This window comes from Canis lupus, chromosome 15, assembly GCF_003254725.2.
Source record: "Canis lupus dingo isolate Sandy chromosome 15, ASM325472v2, whole genome shotgun sequence".
Taxonomy (NCBI): Eukaryota; Metazoa; Chordata; class Mammalia; order Carnivora; family Canidae; genus Canis; species Canis lupus.
In genome coordinates this window covers 4,238,288-4,264,224 of record NC_064257.1, presented here as the reverse complement: position 1 = coordinate 4,264,224, position 25,937 = coordinate 4,238,288, and the positions used below count along the sequence as shown (strand labels likewise).

The 25,937-nt window shown below is 47.5% G+C and overlaps 2 long non-coding RNA genes across 2 annotated transcripts; both read right to left on the bottom strand.

Annotated features, from left to right (window-relative positions):
* Positions 1-10,648: 10,648 nt before the first annotated feature.
* Positions 10,649-16,527, bottom strand: LOC112642358 (uncharacterized). Its single transcript, XR_003125209.3, has 2 exons — positions 16,430-16,527; positions 10,649-10,931 (listed from the first exon to the last, which is right to left on the bottom strand). It is a non-coding gene; the product is annotated as an uncharacterized LOC112642358 (long non-coding RNA).
* A 1,417-nt stretch (positions 16,528-17,944) lies between these two features.
* Positions 17,945-24,752, bottom strand: LOC118350764 (uncharacterized). Its single transcript, XR_004805200.1, has 4 exons — positions 24,551-24,752; positions 19,589-19,655; positions 19,123-19,227; positions 17,945-18,043 (listed from the first exon to the last, which is right to left on the bottom strand). It is a non-coding gene; the product is annotated as an uncharacterized LOC118350764 (long non-coding RNA).
* Positions 24,753-25,937: the final 1,185 nt, after the last annotated feature.

The window sequence follows — 25,937 nt, the reverse complement described above, 5'->3', positions numbered from 1 at the left end:
TCATACTATCAGCTGCTCCTGACAACTCACTCCCGGAGGCCTTTCTCTGGAACAGCTGGTCTCTTCACTTGCTGCTGGGAAAGCCAGAGCAAGAGCAAGACAAAGAGCAGTGGGAGGTGTGATGATATGCCAGGTGTACAGGAGGCCACAAGATAACAGGGAGCATTGACCTGGAGCACTGATTTTACATGAAAATTTGGGTGGGGAGGAGAGGGAACAAAACAAAATGTCTTTAATATTAAAATAAAATTGGATATATAGAGAGTGGAAGGTAAAATCTATCTTCTTTTAAAGTTAAAACATAATCCATCAAGGAAATTTCATTGTTGTACAAGATAAACCCACAATTCATTCTTTCGTTCATTCATTTATTAATTCATTCCATTTTCAGTAAAATTCCTCCCTGCCAGATACTGAGGATATAACAGTGAACAAAACAAATAAAAATCATTGTTTCATGGAGCTTGCACTGTAACAATGGGAGATAAAAAACAAGCAAAATTTTAAAAATATATGGTATATTAGAAGCTCAGTGGTATGAAGAAAAATAAACCAGGGAAATAAAGGGAATGGGAATGTTGGTAGGAATGTATGAATGAGCATGCATGGGAAGATGACATCTGGGGAAGACACAAAGAAGGGAGGAAAGCAGAGGAGGCACAGGAGACTTCTAGGAATGGCCTGCCTGTGAGGAGCAGGTTTGGGCAGGAGTGAAGAGGAAGTCATCTTAAATTTGCTAAGTTTCAGGGAATGGGGAAAATCCAAGTGGGATCCAGAAAATGTGGGGAAAAGATGGAGGTCAGGAAACAAGTGGATGTTGAGTTTGAGGTAGAAATTTGTAGTTGTCAGCAGAGAGGAGATAGCAAAACCACAAGAGTGAGTGAGCTTCCAAAACAATTCAAGGCATTGGGACACCTGGGGGACTCGGTCTGTTAAGCATCCTGCCTTTGGCTCAGGTCGTGATCCCAAGGTCCTAGGGTCGAGCTCCATATTGGGTTCTATGCTCAGTGGGGTGTCTGCTTCAGGATTCACTCTCACTCCCTCGCCCGCCCCCCCCCCCCCCCGCTGCTTGCATTCTCTCTCTCTTTCAAATTAATAAATAAATCTTAAAACTAAGTAAGTAAGAAATAAAAGAGGGATCCCTGGGTGGCGCAGCGGTTTAGCGCCTGCCTTTGGCCCAGGGCGCGATCCTGGAGACCTGGGATCGAATCCCACGTCAGGCTCCCGGTGCATGGAGCCTGCTTCTCCCTCTGCCTGTGTCTCTGCCTCTCTCTGTGTGTGTCTCTCATGAATAAATAAATAAAATTCAAAAAAAATTATAAAAAAAAAAAAGAAGAAATAAAAGAATTCCAGGCATGGATTGGAAGCTATCTATCTATGCACTGAGTCTGGCACATGCTTATGTTTTGTTTGGTCTGGTAACTGGCTGGAATATTGGGTTTAAAAACTTAGGTTCTGGGGCAGCCCGGGTGGCTCAGTGGTTTAGCACTGCCTTCGACCCAGGGCGTGATCCTGGAGACCCGGGATAGAGTCCCACATCGGATTCCCAGCATGGAGCCTGCTTCTCCCTCTGCCTGTGTCTCTGCCTCTCTCTGTGTGTCTCTCATGAATAAACAAATAAAAATCTAAAAAAAAAAAACCCAAAAAACAAAAAAACTTAGGTTCTGGCATCAGGCTACCTGCATCCCAAATCCTGCTCAACATTTACTAACTAGGTGACTTTAAGCAACATTCTTAACTCCCCTGTGCCTCCATTTACCTATCTAACAATATATGTTACATAGACTTGTTGTAGGGATTTGATTAGTAAATTCATGTTATGTAATTAGAGAAGTCCCTGGCTCTACAAACATTAGTGCTGCTATTATGGTCATGATTGTGATTGTGATTATTAGGTATTTACACGGGAGCAAATGTTTTCCAGTTTGCTCAGTCCCTGCAGGACCATTTTGTTTATTTAAATGACTTGCCTGGTCCTTGTGACAGCCGATGTGAAAAGAGGACAAGGACAGAGATTGAGGGTTGACTTTGATCAGTGAGGCCAAAGACAAAAGCCTATTTTCAACATTGAGACTTTCCATCCATTTAGGAATGTGTTGGTATACGGTGTGAGGCAGGGATCCAACTGAGTGTGTTTCCCAAAGGGCATGCCAGTCATCACAATATCATGTACTGAATCATCCATGTTTCTTCACTGTTTTTAAATGCCACTTTTGTAATATCTCTATATTTTTAAAATATTTTTAAGCCCATAACTGGATTGTCTCCTTAGTTCCATTGATCTCTTTATGGGCTCCTGCAACAGTGGAACAACTCCATGAGGAAAAGGATGTTATTTGATACCATCACTGTATTCACATAGTAGATATTCAAATATTCATTGAAATGGTGACTAAATAAATGAATAAGTTATTGCACTTTGAGAACGTTAAAATATATCTGCTTGGGAAAATCCCATCTTTTTAACTCTACTTTTACAAAACACTCAGCTAGATTTGTGCTTTTATTCCCCTGAAAGGAATCAAGAGTGAGGAGGGGGAATCAGCAGGAGATGAGGCTGGAGAGGTAGCAGGGAACAAGTTACGAAGGGTCTTGTACCCAAGTCAAGAAGGTTAAATTCCATTCTGCAAGGCATCAAAGGGTTGTAAGCAAAACAGAAACGGTCAGATAGATGAGTTCAGTAGATCCCTCTGTGGGACCTGTGAATGTCAGGAGGCAAGACTGGGGATCTAGACCAGGAAGTAGTTGCTAAATGGACTTGAGAGCCACTTAGTAGATGGAATCAACAGACTATGAAATCTTATCTGATTTGGGTGATGGAGGGAAGGTGGAAGGAAATGAGGATGATCTTCAGGTGCCTGGCCTGGGTGACTGCCTGAAGAGCCTCACCCTTTATGCACTAGGGACTGGAGAAGGATCAGGCTGGGGAAATGTGCAGTTCTGTCATGAACTTGGTAAGTTTGAGGCATCCACGGGTCTTGTTCAGAACGTAGTTCAGTCCTGAATGCAGACAAGAGAGCTGGAGATAAGGGTTTTAAGGTCATTAGAAGTTGAAATCCTAGGTGAGGTGAGGCAGCCGGGACCATGTGTTGTCCAAAGATATACTGTGTGGAGACTATTTTAAAAAATATTTGTTGAGTACTTACTAGGAACAGGGCATTGAACTAAGTGCTTTAAATTTATTCCATTAATTATCATAGTAACTATTGTTACCTTTATTTTGGTGTTTAAAAACTGAAATTGAGTTTAAATAACTTTCCCAAAGTCACACAGCTAGTAAGATGCAGGTCTCTTTCAACACAAAATTCATGCTCTTAACTACTAGTCTTTCACTGAAGACAATATCCCACAGATCTACTCTCACCCCAGCTCTTGGCCTTCAGCTGCACTCACTGGGTCCCCAGAAGTGGATTTATTTCAAAGGTTCAGAGATGAGCTCCCAGCCCAGGGAGGAACTACTCTGCTTCCCTCCCTTATTTAAGCAAGGAATTGACTCAAAGTCTCAAAGTTTCCAGGAATTTGCTGTATGATCCAAACCAAGTCACAGAGCTCTGGGCAGGAAGGGGTTTCCTTACCAGCTAGCTCTCTGCCCCGTCACCCTGAAGCAGTGGGGCATCTGTGGGCTCTGTGGGCACAAGAGCTGGTGAGAAGGGGACAGACAGTCTGGAGCATCACCCCTCTCTCCCTCTGACCCACAGCCACCTGCCTCACAAATGTTAGAGAATCAGCCCTGAGCATCCAACCTATTCTTTCTTGCATTATGTTTAATAAATGCAAATGCATGATTAATATTTTCCTCCACTGATTCTGATTTCATTCTGTTAGTGATTATACTGATGGCAACAGTTGAGGGGATTAAAAATCCCATTTAATTCGCGTTAGATTTTTTTTAAACTTTGCTGATAAATTTTAAATGTCAAGTGCTTTGGCGTCTTCCACAAGATGCAGAGGCCAAATGAGGAGGCCAACAGTAGCGAGGAGCTTGGAAACAGCTCAGAGAATGTGGGAACTCAGTCGGATGACCCATCTCTCACACAATCCATGAAAACCAAGCAGAACTTGACCTGGGACAGTGCTCAGCTACCGGTGGCTCCTGAAGCCCTGATGTTAACTGTATCTTTTCCACTTAATGATTCACGATAATGAAGGTACTAGGGAGACCTTGCCATATAAAGAAACTCCCTTGGGAATCCTTTTGTAAGACAAATATTCACCCCTTGGTTGATCTCTTTATAAGTTGAGTGTGTTTTTTATGATTGAGTAAAGCAGTGCAGGTAGATAAAAATCCACAATTTTCTCATTTCCACACCCTTTCCTTTCCATCCCAAATTCTATTCGTCTGTTTCTCAACATATGATGACAATTATTTGAGATGAACCCAGACCCTTGGTTCCCCCAAATCCCCCACACTCTGGAATTCTACTAGTGAGGGTCAATATAGCAAGTGAATAGCTGGGAAATTAGTTTGGCTTTGTTTTTTAACTTGCCCACAGATCCAGAGCACTACCTCACTTCTATTGTACTGATGACCCATCTGCCCAGAGAAAAGATGTCTTTGCCAAAACACACACTCACTAATTCAGACTCGGTGGGGGCAGGCAGGAGCCAGAAAGAGTGGGTCTGAATTAGTGAAGTCCCACCACGGAGCTTCCCCTGACTCCCAGAGTTGCCCTCCTCCCTCAGCCACTGGGATGTCCCTGCTTGTTTGCTGAGGCTTTCTGCTACCCACTCTCAGTATCTGCAGCTTATGAGTCGTGGGTAGTCAGTCACTCAGGACACAGCCAGTTGAGGGGGTGAAGTGGTTCCATCGATTATCATTAAAAATGCTCTGGAGCTAAAATCCCCATAATCAGACCTTGACTTTCTTCACAATTAAGGACCTCCCACTCCCCTGAATACCTGGAGCCCTTTGTAGTAGCTCTTCTTCCACCAGGGGCAGCCCCAATTTTGCTCTTTTTGGTATCAAATTAATTGCACACAAGGTCTGGTCTCCACTATTTATTGGTAGTCCCTTGGGGCAAAAGTATGTTTGCTCCTCTCTTCCCTACTTCCTGTATGACCCCTCTCCGATCACCGTATTTTGCTGTTTGGGACTTCTTTCAGTGCACAACACAATCATCTGTGTAGATTAAACAAACAAGCAAATATGATCAGATCATTCCAGATCACTGAGCTAGAATCTCCCCAGGCAAGAAGGGCACCATTCTCACAGGGAGCTCCCCAGGTGATTCTGATGTAACCTTTAGGTTAAGAAACTTTGCCCCAGGGCATGATGGGCTCAGGAAGAGGGAGAGAAAAAGACAGAGAGAAAGAACAAGATACGCAAAATAACTAGACTGAAATTAGTCTTAATCTCCTCATGCCCCTGACTTTATTTCACATGCCTGTCATTGATCGGGTGCAAGAGTTGCTTCTTCTCTTGTCCCTTGACCACTCAAAGCTCCGAAAATCTTGATCGGACCCAAACTGGAGCAGGTCATTGCCCTCCTTACACCTGCTCAATGGTGGCCATTGCATCTAGAATGAAATATTCCTTCCCACGGCCTTCCCATGGCCTTACCAAGCTCTTACCATGGTCTCACCATGTAGCTGGCCCCTACCCCTGGCTTCAACTTCATCATATACCATTTTCCCCCTTTCTTACTATGCTCCAGCCTCTGCAGCCCTTGTAGTCCTTGAGCTGTTCTTTGTACTGAGCCTTGTTCTTCTGATGAGATCTTAGAGCATTTGCCTTGGGATTAGTGATTCACACCATTGGTTCCTTCTCATACTCCAGTATCAGCTCAAATATCACCTTCTCAAGTAGATCCTCCTCCACCTATTAATCTGAAGTAGCAAGCCTCCCACTAACTGTCCATACGACCCTGTTTTACTGCCTCCATAACACTTCTCACTATCAGAAACTATCTTACTCATTGAGTTGTTATTTGTCTCTAACTGCCTGTCTCCCATCCACTAAGAGGTAAGTTCTAGGAGAGCAGATAGCGTATCTGTCACGTGCGTTGTTATATTCTGTTTGATGCCTTGCACAATGCCCGGCACATGGAGAGAGGCTTGATCAAATGCTTCTTGAATGAATGACTTATATAGTTCTTATTGTCAAATATGACCTATTTTACAATAATTCATTCAATAATGCTTCCAGGAACTTGTAGGGAAAAGTGGAATTTTTTCGTATTTAAGTTGCAAAGGAAAAGAAATGTGAGGTTGCTAATTTCAAGTGCATACTTTGTTCCCCAATATTTCGAAGTAGAAGTTGTAACAATGTTACTTTAATTAGTAGACAAACTTATCTGTAATTAGTATATCAATTATATGCAAATTAAACTGCCAATATCCTTGAATACATTTTGTCCCCTTAAGCAATTGAAACTTCCTGCCCCCACCCTGTAATTTTGTTTATGGGACTATTTTGCTTAGCAGTCTCTAATTTCATAAACAGTATAAAAATAAATATCAGTCTTGCACCAGGCAAATTATCACACATCCCAAATCACTGAAAACCCAGTTATTAAGTGGTAGGATCGTTTCTGAACAAGCGACAAGTGAGGGATAGATTAGCCACGAGCCCAAATCACACTTTAGAAACATAAAGCTGTCTGAAGGCCTTCACTTTCTTCTTGAAAACTTCTAGCACCTTCTTGAGATATTGGTGGTAGCGTTGAGAATGACGTCTTAAAGAATGACATCATAAGTGAGCAATCATGAGGAAAGAAACAACCTTCTGACGCTGAATTTAAGATCAACTCTTACCAACTGGAACTAGCCTCTCAGCTTTCGAGGGCCAGGGATTAACCAAAGATAATCCTTAGAGCTTGCAGACTTCCTGACCTGGAGGAGTGAGCAATGGGCAAACGGAAGAATGTGATTTCCCACAAAGGATCCAAGTCAGAGGGCATCATAATATAACTTTATGCCAAAGAGATACTTGCACGTCTAAGTTCATAGCAACATTATGCACAATAGCCAAGAGGTAGAAGCACCCCAGATGTCCATCAGGGGATGAATGGATAAACAAAATGTGGTATACACACAATGGACTATTATTCGGCCTTAAAAAAGGAAGGAAACTCTGGCACATGCTACAATATGGGTGAACCTTGAGGACATTAATCTAGATGAAATAAGCTAGTCACAAAAATACTATATAATTCCACTTACGTGAGGTGTCTAAAGTTGTCAAATTCATAGAAATAGAAAGTATAATGGTAGTTGCCAAGAGCTGAGGAGATGGGACAATGAGGGTACAGAATTTCAGTTTTGCAAGATGAAAAAGTTCTGGAGATCTATTTCATTGTTTAAAGATACTCACTATCTAGAATTATTTTTGTGTTTTTAATTGTGGTTAAAAAAAACCCAATAATTTAAAATTTACTACCTCGACTGTTTTTAAGTGTATAGTTCACCAGCGTTAAGGAATTCACGCTGTTGTGAATGAAATAGATCTCCAGAACTTTTTCATCTTGCAAGTTCTAACCTTGGGACCTTGGTTGGCACCCTGGTTCTAACCGGTTCCTCCCATGACTGGGATCCTCTGACCTTCTTCTGCGTCCTGGCAATGACCTCCCTGCATTTTGGTGGTGACACCTGAATTTCTGACTCACCCTGGTCTCAGCCTCTTGGGCTTTCTCTCTTGCCTTCCCATTCAGCAGCCAAGGCTTCTGCAGTCCCTTCCCATCCCTGGGGCAGGGATGGGGGGAGCAACCCCTACTTTTTGAAAAATGACCAGCACACCGGAGCGTTATGAGCACCTCCAGCCCCGCAGCAGGCCTCGTCAACCTGATTTTGAAACGAGAGAGGAAGTTGGAGGACAGGGCTCCTGGTGGCCCTGCCATCTCCAGGGTTATGCAAAGATCAAGGGAGGAGGGGGAGGAGGAGGAGGAGGAGCGGAGGAGGAGGAGGAGGAGGGGGAGGAGGAGGGGGAAGGAGGAGGGGGAGGAGGAGGAAGGGAGGAGGAGGAGGGGGAGAGGAGGAGGGGAAGGAGGGGGAGGAGGAAAGGATCCTCCGAATGTGAGCACATTCCCAGACCCGGAGGACAGAGAGGTATTTAAAGTAAACTGGAACAAACCCGCAACATCAGGTGCGTTCTGCCTTCAAAAATAGCTGGCAGTTAGAAAGGGTTATTTACATATTGATTTCATGCTAACTTTGTAAGGGAATGTGCTGCCTGCCTGCCTGAGACCTAACAACTGTCATCATAATTTTTTCTAAAAATACAGTCAGAGAAAAACACTCCGTGAACCCTCCGCTGGAACCCGGCTGCGAAAGAGCCCGGGGCCCAAGCCTGCTGGGCAGGCCACCACCGAGGGTGGCGAGGGTCCCGATGATACCCAGCCACCAGGGCCCAGGGAACATTTCGCAGCCCCGGCCCTTCCTGCTTCCAACCAGCTTGCACTACCTTTTTTGTTTTTAAATGTCATTCTAGAAAACCCGTCTTGTTCTAGGGTGAGGGAGATGCCCTCCCACCCCACCCCCCTGCAGAGCAGCCTTTCTGGAAGGCTGGCCCCGATCAGAAAGGATGTGTGACCCAGGGCCGAGGCAGCTGAGCAGCTCCAGTGCCCCAGCGTGGGTGCGTCTGGGCAGCGGTGTGTCCCCAGCGGCTCTCCACCGAGGGTCCCCACCTCCCAGCCCCGGGGTTCCTCACTCTGGCTCCCCCCACCCACGGCCCCCCAAGTCTGTCTCTGTGGAGGCCGCAGGCCTGATTCCCGGCAGGGCTGTCACTGCCGTCGGGCACAATACTAGCCATGGAAACGCCTCTTTGCCAGGCCCGGCTGGGCTGACCGGGTGGCGAGCCCTGGCACGCGGATGGCGAGGTGACACGGGTCCCAGGAGGCCGGCGGGCCCCAGCGCCCGGACAGTCGTGTGAGCAGCTGCGTCGGCCGGAGCCAGCCGTAACTGCTGCCGGCTCGTCTCCAGCCGGGCCCCACCGCTGCGGACAAGTCTTTCATTCACGAAGACTAGCTTGTTAGGCCAACCCCGGGGACTCTAAAGCGACTTAATTAAATTGTGGAAAGTCGCTTGGCCCTGGTGGGAAATTTGCACACAAAGGCAGGGTGTCTGAAGCTCCCTTTGCCAACAAGCCCCACAACAAAACCATGACCTTACGGCTCCCGGGCCCCCCCGCGCGTCCCCTCTGCTCCCAGCACCCCCTCATTAGAGGGCGTTTGTTAGGGGACGTTTTCCCAGCGACTCTCTGACAGGCCTTTCATTGCTCCGTCGCAATCAGGGGCGGCAAGTACAGGCTGAGAGCCCTCCAAGGCCTGATTGCTGAAAGAATTTCCAAAAGTAAAGAGTGTAAACAGGTACATTGAAAAAGCCTCTTTTGAACAATTATGTAAACATTCCAAACACTATTTGAAAACTTTCACAGTGGAATTGTCAGCTCGGAGCATTCTTGTTTAATTGCCGGGGCACAGTGGCTGCTCTGGGGGCCTCCCAGCTCCAGGGGAACCCCACTCAGGGGGATGGTTGGGGGGGGGACGTGGGGGGCTGCGGGTGAAGAAGCCATGAGTTTCACTGTCAGGCCAACAGTGTCGTTCTGCGTGTGTTTTTGCTCCCTGGCTTCCAGAAACTTCTCCTGGGAATGGGGTAGGTGTAGTAGTCTCTCTCGGGATCCGCTTGCCCCGGGACCTGGTCCTGTGCTCTGCGCCAGGCAGGTGGCTAACCTTGCACACGAGCTGCACTCCTAGGGTCACTTCTGTCTCCTTTAAGGTTTTCTTCAAAGTGCCAAGTGATCATTCCGTGATGCCACCGGGACTTGTGGGCAAAGTTCCCTCCACCATAGGCGCGGCTCCTTGCTCGCCCTTCTCCCTAGCCCCCGTTAGTGTGCTAGCCTTCCCTTTTTTGCATGCAGCTCGGGTTCTCACGATTCCCTTACAGCAGCACCAGTGGCCCTGACCGAGTTGCAAGGAGTTGGAAGGGTTGAGGCCACGTGAGCAAACCGCCTGGATCTCCTAGTCGCTGGAGACGCTGAGGTTTCAGATGACTGTTTGGACACGTCCTTCCTGGAATCAGCAGAGCTGGTTTGATCATTCGGCCTGACACCGCCCCCCACAAGTCTTGCAGGGTTTACGTGAATAAGAGCTATGGTCCTGGAGAGTGGGGCACTGCTTATTTTTACTTTTGTATTTTAAAATCTGTTTCTTGGAAAAAAAATAAAATAAAAAAAATAAATAAAATCTGTTTCTTGGGACACCTGGGGGACTCTGCGGTTGAGCCCCTGCCTTTGGCTCAGGGCGTGACCCTGACCCTGGGGTCCTGGGATCGAGCCCTGCATTGGGCTCCCTGCATGGAGCCTGCTTCTCTCTGCCTATGTCTCGGCCACTCTCTCTGTGTGTCTCTCATGAATAAATAAATAAAATCTTTAAAAAAAATAAATAGAAAAAATAAAATAAAATAAAGTCTGTTTCTTAATAGCCTAAATGTTCAATAAAGGGGATTGATTGAACATTTATGCACAGTGAAGTCTTACAAATGTGTCATACGAAGGCCAAGTGAAGTCAGGGAAATGTTATGAAAATAAAGTGAAAGATCAAGCCACAAATTGTATTTGTACTATATTGGAAAAGAAAAAAGAAAAAAACTATGTCCGTGTGCGGCCAAGGACTGGAAAGGGCCACAGCAGAATGAAAACACTTGTTCTGGGGAGTGAGAGTACCAGCATGTTTTACTTTGCAAGCCTATCTTTAATGTCATCACATTGTGTTGTCAAGGCAGGGTCTGGGAATGCTGGAAAGCACCCGTGTACATACAAGGTTGAACATAAAAGGCCACCCCAGTAACCCACAGAGAGATGTACACACCAGCCAGCAGCACTGTGCATCCTTACCAAGGATGTGGATCAGAGCTTCAGAGTAAATTCCTCAGGTCTAAAGAAGGAGCTCAGGCTTGCCTGCTTGCTGAGTCCCCAGGAGGCAGAAACAGAATCACAACTACAAGATAAATCAGAAATGTAGTTGGTAGAATTGGTGATGCTCAACAGGGTCAGTTGTAGAGCAGGAACCAGAGGGAAAAAAAAAAATCACCTCTCTCCATTTTATGGAGCTCTCTCAATATAGAAGGGCTCAAAGTGTGTCTGAATAGGCCTATCTCGCAGGCGTATTCAATTTGATTAAAGTCAACATTTATTATGTACCTACTCTGTGCCAGGGCCAGGGTTACATGCTGGGCATACAAAGTCACAGGATAATTTTGATCCCCAAAAGTTAATTCATAATTAGGTGAGGAACCAACCAACATCTTTAAACCTGTGCACGAGTCAATGGGATTTGGACAGTGGTGCCAAGACAATTTGATGGGCAAAAATGTCTTTTTAACAAACAGTGCTGGAAACCTAGATATGCACATGCCAAAGAATAAATCTGGGGACACCTGGGTGGCTCAGTGGTTGAGCGTCTGCCTTTGGTTCAGGGCGTGATCCCAGGCTCCTGGGATTGGGTCCCACGTTGGGCTCCCTGCATGGAGCCTGCTTCTCCCTCTGCCTGTGTCTCTGCCTCTCTCTGTCTCTCTTGCCTCTTGTGAATAAATAAAGTAAAATAAAATAAAATAAATAAAATAAAATGAATTAATCTGGACCCCTACCTCACATCATCCACAAAAATTACCTTGAAATAAATCAGACATAACCATAAGAGCTAAAACTGTAAAACTCGTAGAAGAAAGCATAGATGTAAATCTTTGTGACCTTGGATCAGGTGATAGTTTCTTAGATATGACACTAAAAATCGCAAACAACAAAAGAAAAGGTAAATAAATTGGGCTTGATAGAAACTGGAAACTTTTACGCTGCAAAGTTCACTATCAAAGTAAAAAAAACAACCGACAGAATGGGTGAGAATACTTATAAATCTTGTATCTGATAAGGGCCTAATATCCAGAGTATATAGAGAACTCTTACAACCCAACAATAAGAAGACAACCCATCAAATTGGGTTGAAATGCACGAAGGACTTCAATAGACATTTCTGCAAAGAAGATCTACAAATGACCGGTAAGCAAATGAAAAGATGCTCAACGTCATTAGTCATTAAGGAAATGCAAATCAGAACCATAGTGAAACACCACTTCACGCCCGCCAGGATGGCTGTCATCAAAAAATCAGACAATGGAAAGTGTTGCAGGGGATGTAGAGAAATCGGAACCCTTCTTGCATGGCTGGTACAAATGTAAAATGGTGCAGCCATTACGGAAAACAGTTTGGTGGCTCCTCAAAAGGTCAGAGTTTACCACATGATCTAGCAATTGCCCCCGGGAGAATTGAAAAAGTGTCCACACAGAAACTTGTATGTGAATGTCTGCAGCAGTGTTGATTGTAATCACCAAAAAGTGTAAACCAACCCAAATATCCATCAGCTGATGAATGGATAAACCAAACGTCGTCTAAGTCGCACAATGGAAGGTTATTCAACCATAAACGGGGATGAAATACTGGGACGGGCTGAGCCAGACACAAAAGGGCACATAGTGTAGGCTTCTACTTCTATGAAATGCTCAGAATAGGCAAATCCATAGGAACATAAAGTAGAATAGCAGTTGCCAGGGGCTGGAGGGGAGGGGTGGCTGCTGAAGGATGCAGGGCTTCCCTTTGGGGTGAGGGAAAGCTCCCTGTCCTTACATGGCAGTGCCAGGTGCACGTCTTTGTGACTATACCGAAAACCACTGAATCTTTTACTTGAAAAGAATGAATTTTATGTGTGAATTATATATGCTTCAAGGTTTTTTAAAATGTGCATCTGAAAGGTTCTGTAAACTAAAATATCACACACGATAAGATTTCTGTGGTCAGAGCAAGAGGTCCTAGGTATTTCATGGAGCTCCAGAATGCCCATCAGCCTCTTTTATTTTTTTTTTATTTTTATTTTTCCCATCAGCCTAACTCTTGAGGCCCCTCTCAAGGTTCCTGCCAGCGGTTCCCAGGATGGACTGCCTGCAGGTGCCTCACCAGGGTGCCCATGCATCCCTGATTTTCCAGGATTTGCTGGGGCACGTGAGTTCTAGATCTGCTGAGCCCCCTCAGGATGGGAGGATGGGGAAATTACAAATAAGCCTGCCTGGAAAGCCAGCACAGACAAGGAGGCCAAAGGCACTGAGTCAGAAGCATGGGGCTCAGTCCAGGATTCCAGGAACCGGGCAATGAGCAGGGACTGCCCCTCCCCTCCTCCCACGAGCAGACACACATACACCATTGAGCTCTTTCATCAGATTTGGCCACATTGTACCTTCAGATTCTAAGGAAAGTTTCTTCCACTCATTCTGTGGTCCTACAATGCAACCAGAGTGGGCAAGAGCCCTACCCACCCACCAAGCACGGCTGTGCCAGAGGAGGCCTCTGTCGCCTGGGACAGAGCGGCTGCAGTGACTGTCTTGGGGCCACAGGAGCTGGACCTGGTGTCAGCTTGTTTCCACCCATGCCCCACTGGGATTCCTGAGCCATATCCCTGAGTCCTACTTGGAAGTGGACCCTGATTCCCTGTATGAACTGGTTGCTGTGGCTACATCCACATCCAGGAGCCAACCTAGGTTTCAAATCAGCCCAACGGCCCCAGCCATCGTTAGACATAGTCTTCTGAGCTCTAGCCTGGGCTGGCCAGAGTGGCTGGGACCCAGGGTTCAGGAAGTGGCTCGGGCCTCAGACCATCCCTACATTCAGATCATCTGAGCTCTGCAACCCCTAGTGATCAGGCCTCAGGCTATCTCTGATGTCATCCCCTCCCTTTCCCACCTTCCTTGATTCCACTTGGGCCACCCTGACCTCTTGGGGCTCCTAGCAGGTCGAACATGCTCCTGTTTTGGGATCTTTGCACCTGCTCTTCTCTGGCTGAAACAATTTTCTCCCAGGTCATGTGGCTGGCTCTCTCGCTTCCTTTAGCTCTTTGCTCAAATGTAACCTCCTCACAGAAGTCTTCTCTGACCATCTTGTATAAAGCAGCAGCCCTGTCACACTAAATCCCCCAACCTGCTTTATTTTTCCTTTTTTCTGTGCTTTGTGTCTGTAGCCCCTTCTAGAGCGGAAGCACCATGACATGAGGCCTGTCTTTTGTCTTGTTCCCTGATGTATCCTCAGCACCCCCAGAGTGCTTGGCACTTAGCTGACTCTATACATATTTGTTGAATGAATGAATGAATGAATGAATGAGCAAATGAATGAGCAAATGAATGTATTATCTCATTAGAAGCCCCTGGCAGCTCTGTGAGAACGGCAAATTATGGGCTTTGTTTTAGCTCTGAGTGACTTAAAGCACAAGACCATAAATTACTTGTCCATGTGCACCGGGCGTTGGGGGTAAGAGAAGGCCTCAGGCATCTCAAAGCCCTCTTCCATCCAGCCATCCTTCCTGCTCTGTGGGGAATCCTCTATGTGGAGACCTCCTGTAGGATTACAGAAGAGCATGAGCCCATGAGGCCAGGCCTGGGGCAAGAGAGCATGGAGTGGGGGTCGGGGGGCAGGTCTAAAGGGCTGAGATGACAAGCAGTCAAGGGAGGAACTCTGAAATCTCTTTACCCCCAGTGCTGCTCAGGAGGCCTTGGGTGTGCCTTCTACCACAGTAAGGCCCTCACTAGAGACTTCTCTGGAGACTCCCGGGAGCACACTCTGCCTTGCTGGTTCTCAAGTAGGTCTTCAGAAATTTCTGGGCAGGAAGCTGGAAGAAAGCCCGTGTTCTAGACCCAGCCTCAGCACCACCTTAGCACACTTAGGTCAACGGGGAGACGGTGTCTGTCCTACTGCCTTAGAAAGGGGAGGAAATGCAGGTGCAAAGCATGCTGTAAACGATCGCATCACCCCACTTTTGTTTGGAGAGGGGTCAAACAAAGGCAAGAGCACCAGGTTGGGAGTTTTGAATTCTCGCCGGAGTTCCAGTCCTCAGAAGCTCCATGATGGACAGTCTCATTGCTCTGAGCCTTGATTTTCTCATCCATTCAACGGATCTAATAAACTCCACCCTCCAGGGGTGCTGTGAGGATTTGGGGACCCGCACATTGTCTGCTGAAGGTCAGTGCCGTCTGTGAGAGTGTGGTACGTTTCATGCACGTGGCAAGGCTAGGAAACCACATGAAGAAGGAGAGAAGAAGAAAACTAGCTAACCAAGCTCGAGAACATTCCCTCTGTGTGCCTCCACTTTCTCATCTGCAACGTGGGGGTAATAATAGGACCTATCGCATAGGACTGCTGAAAAATAAAATCTATAGAGAGTGCTCAGAGCCCTGCCTGGCCTCCAGAGAACCCATAGTGGAGGTTAGTTAGTATTGTTGTTGCTATTATTATGGATGTCACAGATCAGTATTATATCCTATAAATAACGACGTATCAACCAGGAGGTGTCGACGCACCTGCCTCCACTTGGGCAATGTTGATTTTCCATTCCACGTCTACTCTCCATCCCAGGGTCCCTGTCAAAGGGGAATGACTCACTTGTCATTTCAGCTCCCTCCGTGAACATGCATCTCAGCCCCCCCCAAAAAAGACCTCAGCTCTTATACACAAAAAGCATTTAAGAGGTAAAAGATATTATATTGCTTTTCCATGACAAGAAATGTTTGCTAATTTACATCTCTGTGTGAATTAGTAAGGAAGTAGGAAGCTGTGAAATAATTGGCTTAATAAAAATTAACTACCCATGAGGTGCCCAACCTAGAAATGCCAGGGGTCCTTGCATGAAGAGACAAATGCCTGCACCCACAGGTTGCTTTTAACTATAGAAGAGGGACAGATATATTCTTCATGCATCGGGGGTAGGGCCGGAGCCAGGGATGCAGATATAAGGAGGCAGATTGCAGTTCAATATTAAAAAAAAAAAAAACAAAAAACACTTTCCACCAAAAGAGCTGCTTGCAAATAAAATAGCCTGACGCAGGAGGAAGAGTTTGTTCCCTGCCACTGGATGTGATCACATGGAGGCCCCTGCTGCAGAGGAGATGAATTCATGGGGAAAGGCGTGAGTTGCATTACTTTTAAGGTCCCTTCCGATTCTAAGACTCCATGACTCTCTGAGCGTCATGAATTGTGGAGGTGGGAGACAGGAAGCCACGCAGGCTTGAGTCTCAGATCATGATTATATGCACAGGAAACCCAAAGTGCTCAACACTTGCCTTTGGCCACCTCCAGAGCACCAGACAAGAGGTTATAAAGACCTCTTTCCTTCCCCCTCCACTCCTGGGCTAACAGCTCATCTCTTCCCCACAGCAGCCACTGTAACCAGCACACCCCACCAGTGAACTGGCCCCAGGAGAGGACCACTGAGAGGGCCACCCCCTTGCTGCTCGGCTCCACTTCCCACACACTCATTCAATAAATGCTTATTGAGCACCTAATTACTGCAGACACTGCTGGGTGCTGGGGATACTGAGGCAAGGAAGTAAGTATGGTTCCCCCCTCCTTAGGAAACCTATAGGACAGTGAAGCATTCAGAGAAGTCAATGAATATTGTATTACCATGTAAGAAGCTGTGAAGGTGACCTCCTAGAGGGGCAGGGGCTCTAATCTAAGCTGGAGAGGCTCCCTGGTGGAGATGACACAGGCTGAGGTCACAGAGGAGTAGCTAGACCAGTGCTGGCCAATAGGATTTTCTCCAACGATGGCAATGTTCTATAACCTACCGGTATGGGCAGTCACTAGCTACATGTGTCTAAGGAGCCCTTGAGATGCAGCTGGTGTGGTTGAGGAGCCGAATTTTTAATATTATTGGGATTAAAATGTGGCAAGATCGGACAGGGCAGATGGGCAAACAGTGAGAGTAGGTTACAGCTGCCATGATAACGGAATTTCGAGGGAGTGGGGTTAGGGACAAGGCCACGGAGAGCAGGGGTAAGGGGTCAACAGGAGAGAGCACAGAAGGGAGCCCTAGAGAAGGCTGACATTTAAAGGGTGAACCACAAAAATCAGAGAAGCAAAAAGAAGTCCAGATTAGTGTCACCAAAACAGGGAAGGGAGAGTTTGTAAGGAGGAGTAGCCAAGATGTCAAATGCCATAAGCACTAAAAAGATGACAGGGGAACTGGCAATTAGGATACTGGGGATAGGGCGAGGGGGAGATTTAATGAGGTGTTGGGGGGCTTCACACCCATCTGGACTTGGCAATTCAGGCCCGTTCCTCCCCGAGATAGCCTGCTCGCTCCCTAGGGACCTGGGCTCCTGCGGTTTTGAAACAGATTGGCGTTTTTAAGCCTTTTGGAGTCACAAATGCCTTTGACAATCTCAGGAAAACCAGGCCTCCCCCCTCCAGAAAAATTCACCCGCACATAAAATGTTGCATCTCATTTCAGGGACCTCCTTGAAGCTCAGCCGTGGACCCCCTGGTTTGAGAAAGTCTAAATTAGTTCTTATTTGCGGAGTTCTGGCTGCAGATACCTGAGTTAGGACCAAATCATCCGCTTTGCGGGAATATAAACTTAGAAACCTCGCTCCTCCACCCTGGGGGCCCCCAGCCTCCGCTGCAGCCGGGTCCCTTCACCTTTCCGGGTTTATTGTCCTGCTGCCTGTCAATCAACTCCAAACCCTCAAGCAAATTAGCATGTCTAAAGCCCCCTCGGCCGCCTCTGCCTCCGGCCGAGTAACTGGTGTTTCCCAGGGTCCTCAACCCTGGATACAAAGGCCTGCCACCCCCCACGATGCCAGTGGGGCTGAGGGGGGCTGTGCTCCCGCCCTTGAATCTTGCCCCAGCCCCAGCGCTGGCGCCTTCTCTTCCCATCGCCAAGCCTTGGCTCATGAACCCTTTTTGGCTCTCTCTTCTGGTTCTTGAACATACCTAGGAATAGCTGAATTAGCTCAAGTTCCAAGCCTTGTCCCAGTTTAAAACCCAGATATGGTTTGGGTCATTCCTAAAGAAGGAACATGACATCAATGTGTGTGTGTGTGTGTGTGTGTGTGTGTGTGAGAGTTTTCCAGGAGAAAAGAGAGAGAACAGGTGGACACAGGGAAGGGAAAGAAGGAAGAAAGGAAGACTCACCTTGTCTCTATCTCAGATTCTTAAATCAGTCTTAGTTATAAATCCTTGAGGGAGTGGGACACAGCAGTTGCCGACACTCACGTCCGCGAGGACTGCTTACACCTAACGGTGACAATAATAATAGTAATAAAACAAAAGCCTCTCATGTCACTGTTCTTAAAGCGATTTCACCAAAGTGCCTCCTGGCTGGAGGACTGTCCCCTGGGAGAGCTAACCCGAATGGCAAGCTTCTGCTTGGCTACCGGCCCTGAAAGCTGGGGAAAGCCAGCAAACCTCCCCACCAACCCACCCTGCACACATTCCCATGCTGATTCCAGAATGCTCTCTGCTACAACTTCTAGGGCGTCAGTAGGGGATGGAGCTCCCCAGACGGCGCTGGCTGTTCTGAGCTGCAGAGAGTACGATATGGCCCTTTAGATTTCACAGACACCCTGTCCAAGTACAAACACACACTCACACACGCACAGACACACGCACGCCCACTCCATTAGCAGGCTGCGTGGTGCGTGCAGTCAGAAGCCGTGTGGGAAATGTGCAATCACACCTCGCTTTTCAGAGGCAGTGAAATCTTTCTTGGTTTGGGAACGACAACAGTTTGCATGTTGAGAGGGTACGGGAGGTTTCCAAGCACCCTGCGTGTAGTTTGGTGCACTGGCATAGTTCACCTTAATTCCCACTTTGCCAGATCCTTCCCGGAGGCCTCCCCCCACCCCACCACAGCCTGGGGAAGGCCCTTGGTAGAGCGACACGTAGACGTGGTTCTTGTCGGTTGTCTCAAAGATAATGCATTGGTTCGCTCAATATTTGACAGTTTACACAGATTATGTATACTCCTCATCTCATCTACTTCTCCCAGAGGCTTGGGGAGAGTTCCCGAACAAGAAGCATCGCTCCTCTTTGACGGAGGGGGGAGGAACGTGAAGTGCAAAGAGGTCAAAGGACTTGCTCAAGGTCAGTGGGGCCGTATGTGGGGTAGTGGGGAAAAATTATGCTGCTACTTGTTGAAAGCGAGCAGTAAAGAGGCCTTTATTCAATGCTATTGCAATAGGAGAGAGACGTGGGGCTGAACTCCGCAAACACTGCAAAGGTAGCTGGGGATTTAGAGCCAAGGAGGAGAGGGAGGGCGTCGGTGGGCAGGGAATCCTTGCAAAACGCCCAACAGTGGGGGCTAGAGAACCTACCTGATCAGCTCTCGAGGGTGGAGAATTCTCTCTAAATGCACTTTAGCAGGATTCTTGCAAAACTTCAGCTATTTGGGGACAGACTTGGAGCGCCAAGGTCAAGACCTAGTTGAAAAGGAGACTCAGAGGAGCCAGAAGAAAGTTTGCTCAAGGAGAGTCTTTGTGGTAAGTGGGAGGCTGAGGCCAAAGCCCTGGCTTGGAGGTCGGGGCATCCCCCCCACCCCCAAGCTGCCTTTGGGCCAGCCGTCATCTCCACTTGTCTCCACATTTATTGGTGACTTTATAGCACGTCAAGTTCCGTACGGAATTCCACATAATGTTTCATTCTGCTCCTCGAATTAATACTAAGAGTATGTAGTGCTTTCAATTTGTTGATTCTGAGTCTTTCTTGTCCTTCCAACCCGAAGAATTAAGAGACTATCAGAAAGAAATGTTTATCTTAAGGCAATGCTGGTTGATAAAATACCTTTGGGGAGCAAATGATGATCCTCGGATTTCAGTTCTTGAGTCATGCAACCTCAAAGGATTTCTGCCTGGAAGAGAGAGAGACGTCCAACCTAGTGGGCTCTGGAGCCCTGGCCAGAATCCCAGCTCCACCACTGCTCAGCTGTGTGGCTTTGGACAAGATCCCTGAGGCTGAGGGAGTGGATCGAACTGGCCATTTGACCTGGAAGTAGTAAGATATTCTGGGGGCCTCGAGGGGCCCCATTACTGCTGCTCACGGGGTTCTGAGTGGGGAGAGTACGGGGCAAGGGGAAGGCCTCTTTGGGTTCTGGGTGGAACCGCAGTACAGTGGCGGGTGACGGTTGGTTCCAGATGGTAGGAAACAAGTACCACCATGTGCCCCAGGTGGAGATTCAGAACTCCAGGCAGGGGCCTGCACCCACCAGTCAGCCGGTAGCTGGAAGTTGGTTATTTTAGGATGACCCCCTCCCCACCTGCCTCCCGGGAGCTCAGAAAGGATCTTCACTGTCCTTCTGGGACGGGAGGATTATTAGGTTAAACTATATGAAATTGCCAATATTCAACTGTTTGCAACCTGCAGAAACAGCAACCTCATACGATTCCACATCATATTAACCTCTCGTGAATTCATTTGTCTGTACCGCTTTGTTCGCAGACAGGTACCTGTAATCCAATGATTCACTGGCTCGCTCTCTCATTCCACACACATTTAGTATCATCTAACATCTAGGCTGGTGCATGTGGAGTTAAGGGACAACCAGCATCCCTCTGTCCTGGCCGCCTGAGTTCTTGACCAATTGAAAGAGACACAGCCAGGCAGGGGGGAGCTGTTGGCTTTCCTACTGATAAGATTGGTTCTGGAGGATGTGACTTGTCCCCAGGTGATGATGGGCTTTCTGGTATTGAAACCCGGGATTGGGCAGCTGACCCCACTCAGTCACAAAGATGGCTGAAAAGCTGTCACCCCAGCTTTTACTGCTAGGGCTGCCCATGCGCAGGTTCACCCCTGAGACAGCTCCCAAAATGAGGTGGGGGAAAGAGGCTGAGCGATAAGCCAGGTTCCACTTCCAAACTCACCAATTGGTTCTTCCTCCTCCAGCCCAGGGACAAAATGAGGAGTGTCAATTCAAGGCAAGCTTATGACTTGCCATCCTTCCCCATGGAAACTAAGCCAACAAATAGTAATAGCAGGAAAAAAAAAAAGAAAGAGAAGAAAGAAAGAAAGAAAGAAAGAAAGAAAGAAAGAAAGAAAGAAAGAAAGAAAGACACACAACCTCACTCGCTAAAGACCTACCTGCATGTATACAAGAGATTTCATTAAAGGTTTTGAGGTCATGGAAATGGACTTATATCCCAATTATTTGTTATAATTATAACAAACTGTAATTTGTTATTAAAAATCTTTTTCTTGGGACGCCTGGGTAACTCAGTGATTGAGCATCTGCCTTTGGCTCAGGGCATGACCCCAGGTTCCTGGGATCAAGTCCTGCATCAGGCTCCTTGCAGGGAGCTACTTCTCCCTCTGCCTCTCTGTGTGTCTGTCATGAATAAATAAATAAAATCTTTTTTTTTAAACTTGCAAAAAATGAATAAAAATCTTTTTCTTAATAGACTGCCACTTACTTCCATCATCTCGTTTCCCCTCCCCATCCTACCCCTGCCTTCTGCTCTCTTCCTCTCTTCTCTCTCTCTCTCTCTCTCTTTTTTTTTTTTTTACCTTCCAGGAGCATCCCCTCTTCCTTTCTCCCATTTTATTATGTAGGAAATTAGAGGTTCTTTTCAACCTCTACCCCCAGTTTCGGTTGAGATATTTCTCAGCATTTTTTCCATCTCCACAGGACGTACTTCTTTCTGCAATATAGAGGAAGCTAACTTAAGAGAACATAAATAATTCTTCCTGAAAACTCCAGATCGCCTTATGACGTCCCTATCCTTCCTGCCACAGAATAAAAACCTAAAAAGATAATTCTCAATCATGCCTACATGTGATAGGTGTGCAATTTTCCTCACCGTATCTTTCCCGAACATAATTATTCTAAGCATTGACCCTGGTGAAGTTTAGTGTTCAAAGAGCAACACTATAAACTATAACCTCTGGTCTCCAGAGTTAATGCTCACACAGGAAGCTTCACGATACAGAGATAAGTTCATCTCAGTCCAGATTATTGATTGCCATTCCCCCTCCTCATCTTGAATTAAGAAAAAAATGAGGAAAAGCTAAGAAATTAAGAGAAATCACCCATGACTCTTTCTCCTTAAATAAAGGAATCCTTTCTAGTAATCAACTTTCAGGAATTATGGCTTCTTTTCCAACGATTAATCATACATATGACAGATGTGGGGAGAAATGTAAATTTAAGGAAAAATGCATTTTTTTTTATTTATGATAGAGAGAGAGAGAGAGAGGCAGAGACACAGGCAGAGGGAGAAGCAGGCTCCATGCACCGGGAGCCTGACGTGGGATTCGATCCCGGGTCTCCAGGATCGCGCCCTGGGCCAAAGGCAGGCGCCAAACCGCTGCGCCACCCAGGGATCCCGAAAAATGCATTTTGATAGGATTCTAAAAACCTATTTCGAGCATGCAATCAGTAGCACAATGCTCCTAGGTGGTCATCTGTAGTCCTGAGGATCGGGGTAATAAAATATGGAATTTAGGAGATGCTTTAGAAACCAGCCGGTGCTCCCTCCTTGTAAAGACCTAGTTCCCATGGCTCGCCCAAGGCCACCCAGGGAGTGAGAGACAGAGCAGGGACTAGACCCCAGGTCTCCTCCACTCGCCACCTTCTGCCTTCCCCTTTTCTTGCCTGTTGTCAGGTTCTGCTGTAAAAAACACCAGAACATCCAAGCAGAGATGGGGGTTTTCCTCTTCCCTCGTGGCCTATGATAATGAAATTCTAATTGGTATAATAAAAGAACACCTAGGAATAAAATCCTACAAAGTATTTGGAGCAGATGAACTTGGAAACTTGACTACATTCCTCCCATCTGTCCAAGACACTGGAGATAGCGATCCCTACCCTGCTGACGCGAGAAGCAGCTCTGCGCTAAGACCTCCTGCCTCCTTCCAGCAGGACCACTAGCCCACCCCTCTAGAAGCATCACCCCCTTCACACCTGCTCTAGGGAGGTCACAGTTTTCACTTCTTTAGTGAAGTGCGCACACCAGCCTCCTATAGCAGCGCCTGGGTAGGCCTGGGACTGTTTCTGACCCTTGTGCTGGAGATAATGTGCTTACTTCACACCTTATCGGACCACGCAGAATAACAGTGCGACACAGCGCGTGTGACACAAGCTTTCTTTAATCCATGTCCAATCCTAATGCCCTTAAAAATAAATTTTAAGTTCTTTTTTTTTTTTTAAGAGTTTGCAAAATTTGAGAGAGAGAGAGAGAGAGAGAGTTGGAGAAGCTGAGGGAGAGAGACAAGAAGACTCCGTGGTGAGTGCAGAGCCCGACCTGGGGCTCAATCCCACCACCCGAGATCGTGACCTGAGCCAAAATCAAGAGTTGGACGCTCAACCTACTGAGCCACCCAGACGCCCCCAATTTTTACTTATTCTATGAGCTCATTTGTGTATTTGCTCTCAGAAGTGAGACCCGACGACTACATTCTGTGTATATCCTGTTAATAGTCTACATTCCCCAAATGCCATCAGATGCATCCCATTCAACTTTGGAATCGGGGCAAGAGTTATTCTTTACATACTGGAAAAGGGGAAATAAAGGCAGCATGAGGAGGGGCTCCTCCTTATCTGAGTTGACTCCCCCAGAGCAGAAGCAGTGGAAGCCTGTGTTGGAAGGCCGGAGTTCCGTCCCCAGGCCAGTACCCTTGAAGGAAGAGACTTCTCATCCCCACCTGGTGTCCCCAGACATTGGCTCCGCTCTTCCCCTGACTTGGGGAGGAGGGGGAAGGGGATGAAGGAGGATGTCACAGACAGTTGTCAGAGGGATAAAGAGTTATAGTTCGGGAACAAACACCTTGACTTTGCTGAGGCGTAAACTTCACAGCGGGAAGCCATTATTTCAGTGACAAAGCTTTGTTCGGTTGACATTATCTCTTAATTATCTGCATAAGAATACATTTGTCAAGTTTCACGAGATGGGATTGATAACAATAAACTTGCATTTCTGCACAATATTTTAATTCCAAAGGCAGAAGCAACACAACAGACAAGGAGAGACCAGGAGACTGGCTGTCTGGGCCGCTGCTGGCTCTGTGCGGATGGCAAACCCATCACCAGAAGGACACCCGGTGACCAGCCCAGCCAAAGCAGGCCACCAGGCTGTGGAGGAGTTTGGGGGCCACAAGGGTCCTGAAGCGTCTTGGCCCAAACGTTCCACATCTTGGAAAGGCATCATTCTCCCAAGAACACAGGGCTGGTCTGGTTCCCAGCGGGCCCAGTGGTCCCATGACTCCCGGTGGTGCTCGTCACCGAGTATTTCCCACCAGCCACCTCCTGGCCTAGTCCGCATGGCAGCAACATCCCAGCTCCTCCCACCCCATCCTTTGCCCCCAAGATGGAGGAGCTCCAGCTCCTCCCTAAATGGTCACAGTGATTTCTCTCTGGCTGTCCCTCAGGTGCCTTTCCTGAAGTACAGTCACCAAGGAGACACCCAGCTGTGGTCCGAAACAGGGAAGAGTTTCCTGTTGGATGACCTGACCTGACAGGATTTTCATTCTTGAAGTCATTGACAATAATTTGTCGGGCAAATACAGCTCCTTTTATCACTTCCTAAGGTATATTTGACGCTTCCGCTGTCAGGGAGTTTAGAAGACACTCCTTGCAGGCCTAGACCACACCACGTTGCAGGATCTCCCCGCAAAGGACAGTGAGACTCATGTGCACACTCTACTCTGGTGGTAATCTGATCTGATATTTCAGATTCCAGGTTGGGCCTGTAGGTTAGTGTCCCGACACAATCCTTATTACGGGGAGCTGAGGACAGAAGCTTTGAGAATACTCACATTTAAAGATGGGGGGCGGTGGGTAGGCATCTACAAAAGAGACCGCCAAATTAAACCATGCAGAACTTGCGTGTCTGCCCACGTCCACCCGGCCATGCCCGTGTCAGAGAGCACCTCTAGGGGACCCGGACGCCGACTGCGACAGGCTGTGGCAGGATGGCCTCTGACTTGTTCACACCTCCCGGCAGCTACGCCCTTGAGCGTTTCCCTACCACACTGACTCAAGGCTTATCCACGTGACTGGCGTTGGCCAAGGGGACAATAACTACTGTGATGCCAGCTGAGACCTGAAAAGTGCTTGCACCTGGAAGCCTGTGACCGCCACCCGGAAAGATGCCCTGGCTAGCCTGCTGGGTGATGAGAGGTGCACGGCCCCTTCCCGCAGCTGACAGCCTGCTGACCGCCCCCCCCCCCCGCCCCCGGCACATAAATGAGCCCATCCTGGATCGTTCGACCATGGCCAACCTACGCACTGACGGCACCCGCATGGGTGAGCTCAGCAGGGATCGGCCTAACAGCCCAGACCAGAAGAACCACACTGAGTGGTTTGTTTTGCATCCGCAGATAATCATGGATACACTGACAAGACGAATTCAGATTAGAGGATCCCAAGTGTGATCCCTAGTTAATTTTATGTGTCAACTTGACTGGGCCACGGGGTGCCCAGATATCTGGTCAGACATTCTGGATGGGCCTGTGAGGGTGTTTCTGGAGGAGATTAATATTCAGACCGGCAGAGTAAAGCAGATTGCCCTCCCCCGTGTGGGTGGGCCTCACCCAATCAACTGAAGACCTGAATTGAACAACAAGGCTGAGTAAGAAGGAACTCCGCTTGCGCACTGCCGAGCTGGGACATCAGCCTCTTCCCGCCCTCAGACTCAAACTTATGCCATTGGCTTGCAGGTGTTCGGTCCCTCGGACTTGGACGGAAACTTATACCACCAGCTCTCCTGGGCCTCCAGAGTGCTGACTGCAGGTGTCAGGACTTCTTGGCTTCCATAATCACATGATCCAATACCTAATAATCAATCTCTCAATAGATAGATGGATAGAAATATAAATATTATAAATTATAAATGTTACAAGTATCTATAAAACAATTATATATATATATATCTGTATCCATCTGTCTTATTGGTTCTGTTTCTCTGGAGAATCCTAATACGCCCCATTTCCTGATAACCGGTTTTCTCCGCTCAGGGCTGCTCCTGAGCCTCTCCCTGGCACACACACTTCCTCCCCTTCCCCAGAGATGGCTGAGACAGTCTGCAGGTGGGACTCGAGCCTCCCAGACTCCTTTGTTCTAATTGCAATCAGCAGTGACTTTCCATCCGCTGGTGCCACCCATTAGCTCTGCTCCTTGTCCTCCGCTGTGGGAGTGTAGCCG